The 15,853-nt window shown below is 52.8% G+C and overlaps 1 protein-coding gene across 3 annotated transcripts in view; it reads left to right on the top strand.

The window, feature by feature from the left end:
• Positions 1 to 15,853, top strand: part of TNS3 (tensin 3) — a 356,556-nt gene that overhangs the window by 69,114 nt on the left and 271,589 nt on the right. The window contains exon 1 of one of the 3 annotated variants that reach the window (XM_056520281.1): positions 13,997 to 14,016. The exons of the other annotated variants lie outside the window; for them this stretch is intronic. The gene's annotated coding sequence lies outside the window, so the exon portion shown is untranslated. Of the gene's footprint in view, positions 1 to 13,996; positions 14,017 to 15,853 lie in introns of those variants that run through there. 3 annotated transcript variants of the gene reach the window in all.

Raw genomic sequence — 15,853 nt, 5'->3', positions numbered from 1 at the left:
CGTTCCATAAATTCACAGTCCTCACGGTAAAGAAGGCGTGTCGCCCCTTGAGACTAAACTTTTTCTTCTCCAGATGGAGGGAGTGCCCCCTCGTCCTTAGGGGGGGTTTAACCTGGAACAGTTTTTCTCCATATTTTTTGTATGGGCCATTAATATACTTATATACGTTTATCATATCCCCCCTTAAACGTCTCTTCTCAAGACTAAACAATTGTAACTCCTTTAATCGCTCCTCATAGCTGAAATGTTCCATGCCCCATATTAGTTTAGTCGCGCGTCTCTGCACCCTTTCCAACTCCGCAGTGTCCCTTTTATGGACAGGTGCCCAAAACTGAACAGCATATTCCAGGTGAGGCCGTACCAATGCTTTATAAAGGGGGAGTATTATGTCCCTGTCCCTTGAGTCCATGCCTCTTTGTATACATGACAATATCCTGCCGGCTTTGGAAGCCGCAGCCTGACATTGCATGCTATTCTGTAGTCTGTGATCTACAAGTACACCCAGATCCTTCTCTACCAGTGACTCTGCCAGTTTAATCCCCCCTAAGACATACGACGCATGCATGTTATTAGTACCCAGATGCATAACTTTACATTTATCCACATTGAACCTCATTTGCCAAGTGGATGCCCAGACACTTAGTCTATTCAAGTCATCTTGTAACTTATGCACATCCTCTATAGACTGTACCGTGCTACAAAGCTTGGTGTCATCTGCAAAGATAGAAACAGAGCTGTTAATACCATCCTCTATATCATTGATAAATAAATTAAACAACAGCGGGCCCAGTACTGAACTTTGGGGTACACCACTAATTACCGGGGACCAATCAGAGTACGAATCATTGACCACCACTCTCTGGGTACGATCCATGAGCCAGTGTTCAATCCAGTTACAAACTAAAATTTCCAAACCCAAAGACCTTAACTTACCTGTCAGACGTCTATGAAGGACAGTATCAAACGCTTTAGCAAAATCCAGAAACACTATATCCACAGCCATTCCTCTGTCAAGGCTTCTACTCACCTCTTCATAAAAGCAAATTAGATTGGTTTGACAACTTCTATCCTTAGTAAACCCATGCTGGCTATCACTTATAATACAATTATCCCCTATGTATTCCTGTATGTAATCCCTTATAAGTCCTTCAAACAATTTACCCACAATGCACGTTAAACTTACCGGTCTATAGTTTCCTGGGGAAGACCTAGAGCCCTTTTTGAAGATTGGCACCACATTCGCCTTGCGCCAGTCCCTTGGCACAATACCAGACACCAGAGAATCTCTAAATATCATGAACAGGGGTACAGATATTACTGAACTTACCTCTCTAAGAACTCTTGGGTGTAGTCCATCCGGTCCTGGGGATTTGCTTACATTTATATCACTTAACTTACCTTGTACCATCTCTACATTAAGCCAGTTCAATACATTACATGATGTGTTACCAGCACTGACCTGGCCAATGTCAGTTCCTTTTTCCATAGTGTATACAGAACTAAAGAACCCATTCAGTAGCTCCGCCTTCTCTTGATCGCCTGTGACAACCTCCCCATTATCATTATTAAGGGGTCCTACATGCTCTGTCCTTGTTTTTTTTACATTTATATATCTAAAACAATATTTAGGATTAGTTTTGCTTTCTTTGGCCACCTGTCTCTCGTTTTGAATTTTTGCTGTTTTTATTACATTTTTACAGATTTTATTAAGCTCTTTGTACTGTTTAAATGTTATCGCTGACCCATCAGATTTGTATTTTTTGAAGGCTATTTTTTTTGTTGTTTATTGCTCTTTTAACATCATGTGTCAGCCATGTAGGATTTAGTTTTAATCGTTTATATTTGTTCCCCTTTGGTATATATTTAGCTGTATAGTTATTTAGAGTTGATTTAAAGATGTCCCATTTACCTTCTGTATCAGTATTTGAGAACACCTCCCCCCAGTCTACGTCCTGTAGTGCAGCCCTCAGCCCAGGGAAGTTTGCCTTTGTAAAGTTATATGTTTTTGCCTTCCCCGCCTGTCTTTGGTTTCTACATTTTAAGTCAAAAGTAACTATTACCAAGGTTTTCCCGCACAGTTACATTACCAACCAGCTCTGCGTTGTTGGAAATGATCAGATCCAACAAGGCATCACTTCTTGTTGGGTCCTCCACAAACTGGCCCATAAAATTATCCTGCAATAAATTTAGGAATTGTCGCCCCTTTGTAGTTTTAGCCAACCCCGGACCCCAATCTATATCTGGATAGTTAAAATCTCCCATTATTACCACTGTACCTGCCCGGGCGGCCCTCTCTATTTGTTTATGAAGCCGAACTTCTATCTCTTCAGTGATATTAGGGGGTCTGTAGATTACCCCAAGTATTATTTTTTCAGTATTTCCCTCCTTTTGTAATTCTACCCACAGTGATTCCACCTCCTCAGAATCATCACACACTATGGCATCGTTCACACTGACTTTCATACCACTTCTTACATACAGACAGACTCCACCACCTTTTCTGTTCATTCTATCCTTGCGAAACAATGTAAATCCCTGCAGATTGACAGCCCAGTCATGCGAGGAGTCCAGCCATGTCTCAGTGACCCCAACTATATCAATATGTTCCTCCAGTATCAAGGCCTCAAGCTCCCCCATTTTATTTGCTAGGCTTCTGGCATTTGTGAACATACACTTTACATTTCCATTTATGTTATTGGGGTTAATGGGATTCAAGGGTGTAAGTTTTATTTTCCTATGAAGCCTATTCCTATTAACTATTCTAACCCCTCCCTCCGCTCCACCCCCAGGTACATTTATAATTCCCACCTCTCTATCTACACTATCTTCCCCCTCTTTGCTATAGGTTCCCTCCCCCCAAGTCCCTAGTTTAAACACTCCTCCACCCTTCTAGCCATCTTCTCCCCAAGCACAGCTGCACCCTCCCCATTGAGGTGCAGCCCGTCCCTACGGTAGAGCCGGTAACTGACAGTGAAGTCAGCCCAGTTCTCCATGAACCCAAACCCTTCCTTCCTACACCAGCTTCTGAGCCACTTGTTTACCTCCCTGATCTCCCGCTGCCTCTCTGGTGTGGCTCGTGGTACTGGTAGTATTTCAGAAAATACTACCTTGGAGGTCCTTGCCTTAAGCTTGCGGCCTAAGTCCCTGAAATCATTTTTAAGGACACTCCACCTACCTCTTACTTTGTCATTGGTGCCAATATGTACCATGACTGCTGGGTCCTCTCCAGCCCCGCCCAGCAACCTGTCAACCCGATCCGCGATGTGCCGAACTCGTGCACCAGGCAGACAACACACTGTTCGGCGATCCCGGTCTTTGTGACAGATTGCCCTGTCTGTCCCCCTAATAATTGAGTCCCCCACCACTAGTACCTGTCTGGCCTGCCCTGTACTCCTCCCTCCCTGTGAGCGAATACTTTCAATTATTCATCCAAAATGCGGGCGCATTCTGCTTTATCACAGTCCGAGTCATTTATTACATTTCTGACCTATTTTGGTGTCTTTCTTAGCTGTGCTTTTTCACTGATAAAATAAATGAAAACCTGTAGGTTCGGATATTTGGTGAACTTTACCACCTCTCCAATGCAACAAAACTTACCAAGGGTAATAACACTAATGAATAGGAGGGGAACTCAATAGAAAGTCACAGAGAAAAGGGAAAATATTAATACAAAATCCATTAGAATATACAATACACTGGGTGGACTGATAGCGAAGGGCTGGCGCCACCAATAGCAGGGATGTGGAATTCCTATCGCCCGACGCCCGGGACAGGCGTCACACACAACTCTGCTGAGCGCACATGACACACACACACACACACACACACAACTCTGCTGAACGCACATGACACACACACACACACACACACAACTCTGCTGAACGCACATGACACACACACACAACTCTGCTGAACGCACATGACACACACACACAACTCTGCTGAACGCACATGACACACACACACACACACAACTCTGCTGAACGCACATGACACACACACACACACACACAACTCTGCTGAACGCACATGACACACACACACACACACAACTCTGCTGAACGCACATGACACACACACACACACACCTCTGCTGAACGCACGAGACACACACAACTCTGCTGAACGCACATGACACACACACAACTCTGCTGAACGCACATGACACACACACAACTCTGCTGAACGCACATGACACACACACAACTCTGCTGAACGCACATGACACACACACAACTCTGCTGAACGCACATGACACACACACAACTCTGCTGAACGCACATGACACACACAACTCTGCTGAACGCACATGACACACACACAACTCTGCTGAACGCACATGACACACACACAACTCTGCTGAACGCACATGACACACACACAACTCTGCTGAACGCACATGACACACACACAACTCTGCTGAACGCACATGACACACACACAACTCTGCTGAACGCACATGACACACACAACTCTGCTGAACGCACATGACACACACAACTCTGCTGAACGCACATGACACACACACAACTCTGCTGAACGCACATGACACACACACACAACTCTGCTGAACGCACATGACACACACACAACTCTGCTGAACGCACATGACACACACAACTCTGCTGAACGCACATGACACACACAACTCTGCTGAACGCACATGACACACACAACTCTGCTGAACGCACATGACACACACAACTCTGCTGAACGCACATGACACACACAACTCTGCTGAACGCACATGACACACACAACTCTGCTGAACGCACATGACACACACAACTCTGCTGAACGCACATGACACACACAACTCTGCTGAACGCACATGACACACACAACTCTGCTGAACGCACATGACACACACAACTCTGCTGAACGCACATGACACACACAACTCTGCTGAACGCACATGACACACACAACTCTGCTGAACGCACATGACACACACAACTCTGCTGAACGCACATGACACACACAACTCTGCTGAAGGCACATGACACACACAACTCTGCTGAACGCACATGACACACACAACTCTGCTGAACGCACATGACACACACAACTCTGCTGAACGCACATGACACACACACACACAATGCTGAACGCACATGACACACACACACACACATACTTGCACAGCTCTGCTGAGTATATTAGCATTCCCATTCTACCTGCACACTACATGACTCCATACTGTTACTGGACCACAAACTATTCCGTCCTGCTCAAGCTCATACCTCACCGGGCCCCTCCCCTCCATGTGACCGATCACATGGTCCTGACCTCTGCACAGCTCCATGGGCTCCCTGTACCTGCAGTTATTGGCTGACTAGTTTAAGAGTGCAGTGTGGTTTACATCTGACGGTGAGTGCAGAACTTGTGCTCTGGGTGCCCGGGCTCCATAGATGCGTCTGCTGGAGGATCCTGCTCCAGTACAGGCACAGTGTGAACTGACCTGCGGCTCCTCCTCCAGATTCCTATGTGCAGCTGCGGGGAACTTTACAGTACTTGTCCAAGGGCTGCCCGGTCCCGGGGGCTTAGTGATAGCTGGTGTCTGGGCTCTTACCTCCTGTGAGGAGACTTACTGTGCTGGACACACACAGCAAAGTGTGCTGAATGAAAGTGTACACACACACTGCTGAGCGCACCACACACACACACTGCTGAGCGCACCACACACACACACTGCTGAGCGCACCACACACATACACACACTGCTGAGCGCACCAGAGACTTACTGTGCTGAACACACACGACACACACAGCAAAGTGTGCTGAATGAAAGTGTACACACACACTGCTGAGCGCACCACACACACACACTGCTGAGCGCACCACACACACACACTGCTGAGCGCACCACACACACACACTGCTGAGCGCACCAGAGACTTACTGTGCTGAACACACACGACACACACAGCAAAGTGTGCTGAATGAAAGTGTACACACACACTGCTGAGCGCACCACACACACACACTGCTGAGCGCACTACACACACACGTACACACACTGCTGAGCGCACCACACACATACACACACTGCTGAGCGCACCACACACACACACTGCTGAGCGCACCACACACACACACTGCTGAGCGCACCACACACGTACACACACACACTGCTGAGCGCACCACACACGTACACACACACTGCTGAGCGCACCACACACATACAAACACCGCTGAGCGCACCACACACGTACACACACTGCTGAGCGCACCACACACATACACGTTCACACACTGCTGAGCGCACCACACACATACACGTACACACACTGCTGAGCGCACCACACACACACACACACACACACTGCTGAGCGCACCACACACACACACACTCTGCTGAGTGCACCACACACGTACACGTACACACACACACTGCTGAGCGCACCACACACACACACACACACTCTGCTGAGCGCACCACACACACACGCGTACACACACTGCTGAGCGCACCACACACATACACACACACACTGCTGAGCGCACCACACACATACACACACTGCTGAGCGCACCACACACATACACGTACACACACACACACTGCTGAGCGCACCACACACACTGCTGAGCGCACCAGACGTACACACACACACACTCTGCTGAGCGCACCACACACACACACTGCTGAGCGCACCACACACATACACACACTGCTGAGCGCACCACACACGTACACACACACACTGCTGAGCGCAACACACGTACACAAGTACACACACACACTGCTGAGCGCAACACACAAGTACACACACACACACACTGCTGAGCGCAACACACAAGTACACACACACACTGCTGAGCGCACCACACACATACACACACACACACACTGCTGAGCGCACCACACACGTACACACACTGCTGAGCGCACCACACACGTACACACACTGCTGAGCGCACCACACACGTACACACACACTGCTGAGCGCACCACACACGTACACACACACACACACTGCTGAGCGCACCACACACGTACACACACACACACTGCTAAGCGCACCACACACGTAAACACACACACTGCTTAGCGCACCACACACACTGCTAAGCGCACCACACACGTAAACACACACACACTGCTGAGCGCACCACACACGTACACACACACACACTGCTAAGCGCACCACACACGTAAACACACACACTGCTGAGCGCACCACACACACACTGCTAAGCGCACCACACACGTAAACACACACACACTGCTGAGCGCACTACACACGTACACACACACTGCTGAGCGCACCACACACACACACTGCTGAGCGCACCACACACACACACTGCTGAGCGCACCACACACATACACACACACTGCTGAGCGCACCACACACATACACACACACTGCTGAGCGCACCACACACATACACACACACTGCTGAGCGCACCACACACATACACACACACACTGCTGAGCGCACCACACACACACACACACACACACACACACACTGCTGAGCGCACCACACAAGTACACACACACACACACTGCTGAGCGCACCACACACGTACACACACACTGCTGAGCGCACCACACACGTACACACACGTACACACACTGCTGAGTGCACCACACACACTGCTGAGCGCACCACACACGTACACACACACACTGCTGAGCGCACCACACACACACGTACACACACTGCTGAGCGCACCACACACACGTACACACACTGCTGAGCGCACTACACACACGTACACACACTGCTGAGCGCACCACACACACTGCTGAGCGCACCACACACACTGCTGAGCGCACCACACACGTGTACACACACACACACTGCTGATCGCACCACACACGTGTACACACACACACACTGCTGATCGCACCACACACGTGTACACACACACACACTGCTGATCGCACCACACACGTGTACACACACACACACTGCTGATCGCACCACACACGTGTACACACACACACACTGCTGATCGCACCACACACGTGTACACACACACACACAGGTACACACACTGCTGAGCGCACCACACACGTACACACACACACACTGCTGAGCGCACCACACACGTACACACACACACACACTGCTGAGCGCACCACACACGTACACACACACACACACACACTGCTGAGCGCACCACACACGTACACACACACACTGCTGAGCGCACCACACACGTACACACACACACTGCTGAGCGCACCACACACGTACACACACACACACACACTGCTGAGCGCACCACACACACACACGTACACACACTGCTGAGCGCACCACACACACGTACACACACTGCTGAGCGCACCACACACACTGCTGAGCGCACCACACACACTGCTGAGCGCACCACACACGTGTACACACACACACACTGCTGATCGCACCACACACGTGTACACACACACTGCTGATCGCACCACACACGTGTACACACACACACTGCTGAGCGCACCACACACATACACACACTGCTGATCGCACCACACACGTACACACACACACACTGCTGAGCGCACCACACACACACAGGTACACACACTGCTGAGCGCACCACACACGTACACACACACACACTGCTGAGCGCACCACACACGTACACACACACACACACTGCTGAGCGCACCACACACGTACACACACACACTGCTGAGCGCACCACACACGTACACACACACACACTGCTGAGCGCACCACACACGTACACACACACACTGCTGAGCGCACCACACACGTACACACACACACTGCTGAGCGCACCACACACACACACACACTGCTGAGCGCACCACACACACGTACACACACTGCTGAGCGCACCACACACACGTACACACACTGCTGAGCGCACCACACACACTGCTGAGCGCACCACACACACTGCTGAGCGCACCACACACACTGCTGAGCGCACCACACACACTGCTGAGCGCACCACACACGTGTACACACACACACTGCTGATCGCACCACACACGTGTACACACACACACACTGCTGATCGCACCACACACGTGTACACACACACACACACTGCTGAGCGCACCACACACATACACACACTGCTGATCGCACCACACACACACTGCTGAGCGCACCACACACATACACACACACACTGCTGAGCGCACCACACACGTACACACACACACTGCTGAGCGCACCACACACGTACACACACACACACACACTGCTGAGCGCACCACACACACACGTACACACACTGCTGAGCGCACCACACACACGTACACACACTGCTGAGCGCACCACACACACTGCTGAGCGCACCACACACGTGTACACACACACACACTGCTGATCGCACCACACACGTGTACACACACACACACACTGCTGATCGCACCACACACGTGTACACACACACACACTGCTGAGCGCACCACACACATACACACACTGCTGATCGCACCACACACGTACACACACACACACACACTGCTGAGCGCACCACACACATACACTGCTGATCGCACCACACACGTACACACACACACTGCTGAGCGCACCACACACGTACACACACACACACTGCTGAGCGCACCACACACGTACACACACACACACTGCTGAGCGCACCACACACGTGTACACACACACACACACTGCTGATCGCACCACACACGCACACACACTGCTGAGCGCACCACACACGTACACACACGCACACTGCTGAGCGCACCACACACGTGTACACACACACACACACGTACACACACGCACACTGCTGATCGCACCACACACGTACACACACACACTGCTGAGCGCACCACACACGTACACACACACACACTGCTGAGCGCACCACACACGTGTACACACACACACACACACACTGCTGATCGCACCACACACGTACACACACTGCTGAGCGCACCACACACGTACACACACACACACTGCTGAGCGCACCACACACGTACACACACACACTGCTGAGCGCACCACACACGTACACACACACACACTGCTGAGCGCACCACACACGTACACACACACACACACTGCTGAGCGCACCACACACGTACACACACACACTGCTGAGCGCACCACACACGTACACACACACACACTGCTGAGCGCACCACACACGTACACACACACACACTGCTGAGCGCACCACACACGTACACACACACACTGCTGATCGCACCACACACACACACACTGCTGATCGCACCACACACGTGTACACACACACACACTGCTGATCGCACCACACACGTGTACACACACACACACTGCTGATCGCACCACACACGTGTACACACACACACACTGCTGATCGCACCACACACGTGTACACACACACACACTGCTGATCGCACCACACACGTGTACACACACACACACACTGCTGAGCGCACCACACACACACAGGTACACACACTGCTGAGCGCACCACACACGTACACACACACACACTGCTGAGCGCACCACACACGTACACACACACACACACTGCTGAGCGCACCACACACGTACACACACACACACACACACTGCTGAGCGCACCACACACGTACACACACACACTGCTGAGCGCACCACACACGTACACACACACACTGCTGAGCGCACCACACACGTACACACACACACACACACTGCTGAGCGCACCACACACACACACGTACACACACTGCTGAGCGCACCACACACACACACACACTGCTGAGCGCACCACACACACTGCTGAGCGCACCACACACACTGCTGAGCGCACCACACACGTGTACACACACACACACTGCTGATCGCACCACACACGTGTACACACACACACACTGCTGATCGCACCACACACGTGTACACACACACTGCTGATCGCACCACACACGTGTACACACACACACTGCTGAGCGCACCACACACATACACACACTGCTGATCGCACCACACACGTACACACACACACACTGCTGAGCGCACCACACACACACAGGTACACACACTGCTGAGCGCACCACACACGTACACACACACACACTGCTGAGCGCACCACACACGTACACACACACACACACTGCTGAGCGCACCACACACGTACACACACACACTGCTGAGCGCACCACACACGTACACACACACACACTGCTGAGCGCACCACACACGTACACACACACACTGCTGAGCGCACCACACACGTACACACACACACTGCTGAGCGCACCACACACACACACACACTGCTGAGCGCACCACACACACGTACACACACTGCTGAGCGCACCACACACACGTACACACACTGCTGAGCGCACCACACACACTGCTGAGCGCACCACACACACTGCTGAGCGCACCACACACACTGCTGAGCGCACCACACACGTGTACACACACACACTGCTGATCGCACCACACACGTGTACACACACACACACTGCTGATCGCACCACACACGTGTACACACACACACACTGCTGAGCGCACCACACACATACACACACTGCTGATCGCACCACACACACACTGCTGAGCGCACCACACACATACACACACACACTGCTGAGCGCACCACACACGTACACACACACACTGCTGAGCGCACCACACACGTACACACACACACACACACTGCTGAGCGCACCACACACACACACGTACACACACTGCTGAGCGCACCACACACACGTACACACACTGCTGAGCGCACCACACACACTGCTGAGCGCACCACACACGTGTACACACACACACACTGCTGATCGCACCACACACGTGTACACACACACACACACTGCTGATCGCACCACACACGTGTACACACACACACACTGCTGAGCGCACCACACACATACACACACTGCTGATCGCACCACACACGTACACACACACACACACACTGCTGAGCGCACCACACACATACACTGCTGATCGCACCACACACGTACACACACACACTGCTGAGCGCACCACACACGTACACACACGCACACTGCTGAGCGCACCACACACGTGTACACACACACACACGTACACACACGCACACTGCTGATCGCACCACACACGTACACACACACACTGCTGAGCGCACCACACACGTACACACACACACACTGCTGAGCGCACCACACACGTGTACACACACACACACACTGCTGATCGCACCACACACGCACACACACTGCTGAGCGCACCACACACGTACACACACACACACTGCTGAGCGCACCACACACGTACACACACACACTGCTGAGCGCACCACACACGTACACACACACACACTGCTGAGCGCACCACACACGTACACACACACACACACTGCTGAGCGCACCACACACGTACACACACACACTGCTGAGCGCACCACACACGTACACACACACACACTGCTGAGCGCACCACACACGTACACACACACACACTGCTGAGCGCACCACACACGTACACACACACACTGCTGAGCGCACCACACACACACACACTGCTGAGCGCACCACACACACGTACACACACTGCTGAGCGCACCACACACACGTACACACACTGCTGAGCGCACCACACACACTGCTGAGCGCACCACACACACTGCTGAGCGCACCACACACACTGCTGAGCGCACCACACACGTGTACACACACACACTGCTGATCGCACCACACACGTGTACACACACACACACTGCTGATCGCACCACACACGTGTACACACACACACACTGCTGAGCGCACCACACACATACACACACTGCTGATCGCACCACACACACACTGCTGAGCGCACCACACACATACACACTGCTGAGCGCACCACACACGTACACACACACACTGCTGAGCGCACCACACACGTACACACACACACACACACACTGCTGAGCGCACCACACACACACACGTACACACACTGCTGAGCGCACCACACACACGTACACACACTGCTGAGCGCACCACACACACTGCTGATCGCACCACACACGTGTACACACACACACACTGCTGATCGCACCACACACGTGTACACACACACACACACACTGCTGATCGCACCACACACGTGTACACACACACACACTGCTGAGCGCACCACACACATACACACACTGCTGATCGCACCACACACGTACACACACACACACACTGCTGAGCGCACCACACACATACACTGCTGATCGCACCACACACGTACACACACACACTGCTGAGCGCACCACACACGTACACACACGCACACTGCTGAGCGCACCACACACGCACACTGCTGAGCGCACCACACACGTGTACACACACACACACACACACGCACACTGCTGATCGCACCACACACGTGTACACACACACACACACACGCACACTGCTGAGCGCACCACACACGTGTACACACACACACTGCTGATCGCACCACACACGTACACACACACACACTGCTGAGCGCACCACACACGTACACACACACACACTGCTGAGCGCACCACACACGTACACACACACACTGCTGAGCGCACCACACACGTACACACAACTGCTGAGCGCACCACACACGTACACACACACACACACACTGCTGAGCGCACCACACACGTACACACACACACACTGCTGAGCGCACCACACACGTACACACACACACACTGCTGAGCGCACCACACACGTACACACAACTGCTGAGCGCACCACACACGTACACACAACTGCTGAGCGCACCACACACCCGTACACACACTGCTGAGCACATCACACACACACACTGCTGAGCACATCACACAACCTTGCTCAACCCCACGACACTTGCAGCCCTGCTGAGGATACCAGCATTCCCATTCTACCTGCACAGGACCATGAACTATTCCGTGCTGCTCAGGAGCTCATCCCTCACTGGGTCCCACTCCGCCCCATGTGACCGATCACATGGTCCTGACCTCAGCCCGGCCCCCTGGTACCTGCAGCCAGTGGCTGACTAGTGTCTTACGGGGATTGCAGAACCTGCGCCACAAGTTGTACTGTGGACGTTCGAACTTCATGGACGCGTCTGCTGGAGGATCCTGCTCAGGTACCTGCTAGGTGTGAACTGACCTGCGGCTCCTCCTCCAGATTCCTACGTGCAGCTGCGGGGAGAAGGCGCGGGCTGTGAGTGAACATTGCAGTACTTGGTAGGGGCTGTCCGGTACAGAGCGGTGGTGGGGACAGTGACAGCTGGTGCACGGGCTCCCACCTCCTGTGATGGAGTGACTGGAGCCCGGGGCCCCTGCCCTCTGCCCGGTGACTAGAGCCCGGGGCCCCTGCCCTCTGCCCGGTGACTGGAGCCCGGGGCCCCTGCCCTCTGCCCGGTGACTGGAGCCCGGGGCCCCTGCCCTCTGCCCCGTGACTAGAGCCCGGGGCCCCTGCCCTCTGCCCGGTGACTAGAGCCCGGGGCCCCTGCCCTCTGCCCGGTGACTAGAGCCCGGGGCCCCTGCCCTCTGCCCGGTGACTGGAGCCCGGGGCCTCTGCCCTGTGACTGGAGCCCGGGGCCCCTGCCCTCTGCCCGGTGACTAGAGCCCGGGGCCCTCTGCCCGGTGACTAGAGCCCGGGGCCCTCTGCCCGGTGACTAGAGCCCGGGGCCCTCTGCCCGGTGACTAGAGCCCGGGGCCCTCTGCCCGGTGACTAGAGCCCGGGGCCCTCTGCCCGGTGACTAGAGCCCGGGGCCCTCTGCCCGGTGACTAGAGCCCGGGGCCCTCTGCCCGGTGACTAGAGCCCGGGGCCCTCTGCCCGGTGACTGGAGCCCGGGGCCCCTGCCCTCAGCACTGCCAGTCTGGGGGTCGGTGTGGTCTGTGGGGGGTGTGTGACCACCCATTGTGCCCACTGACAGGATGTATCTATGACTTGATTGTCTCCTATGTCTTTTCAGGTATTGGGAGGAATGTAGGGAATGTTCTCCTTGTCTTCTCCTTTCTTCAGGTCCCTGTGTCCTGGTGGAGGTCTCGGTAGTGCTGCTGCAGCTCCTCTTTCCAGTCCTCTATTATTTCAGCTTTTTTTCTGGATGGTTCTGGGGTGACTGTCACAAGTTTTAGCCACTTTTAATGTACATATACACTATGAGGAGGGGCATCCTGGGGAGACAGCACATGGTGCCCACCAGACTCCTATGTGTGGGATCACTCACTCACTACTTGGGATATATGTAGTAGCCTGCGCCATTGTGTCCAGCAAACGCATTGTTAGGAAGCAGAATATGCTGTGGCATACAGTACAATCTGTCTTTAGCTGTATAACGTAAACATTTTTATGATAATAAAGTATATATGTTAAATGTAAATACAAATGCAATGTGAACACAGCCTAAGGACAACTTGTAAGAAATAGATTTTAGCGGCAGTGAATGAATGACCCCCCCCCCCCCCCCAAATAAGCTGAATCTTTAGGACCCCTTATTATTTTAGAGCCTGACCATGGCACTCGTGCCCACTTGATCATCTATGTGAGGCTGCTGTTGACTGGCACAATCCTATGGCATAAGTGGGTATTGGGACACTTCTCCGCCGAAGCGGACATTCTGGTCTCTGGAGATGACTGTTGTAGGGTATGTTCACACCGTGGAATGTCTGTGCACAAGGCCGTGTGAACATGGCCTTATAGCAGTGTTTCCCAACTAGGGTTCCTCCAGCTGTTGCAAAACTACAGCCTTTGGCTGTCTGGACATGCTGGGAGTTGTAGTTTTGCAACAGCTGGAGGCACCCTAGTTGGGAAACACTGCCTTATAGTGACAGCCCAGGACATAATTGAATTTGAGGAGTGCGTTGGAAATGTGGCTGGAGCCGCCGTGTCCACTCCTCCATAACCGGACACCAGTCGCTTGTATGGCGCATGCAGCGTTCTGAGTTTTTTCACTAGAGCATCCAAATTTTGTTATC

The sequence above is a fragment of the Hyla sarda genome, chromosome 5, assembly GCF_029499605.1.
Source record: "Hyla sarda isolate aHylSar1 chromosome 5, aHylSar1.hap1, whole genome shotgun sequence".
NCBI classification, from domain to species: Eukaryota; Metazoa; Chordata; class Amphibia; order Anura; family Hylidae; genus Hyla; species Hyla sarda.
The sequence above is the reverse complement of the archived record's forward strand: the minus strand, read 5'-3'. Positions and strand labels throughout refer to the sequence as shown.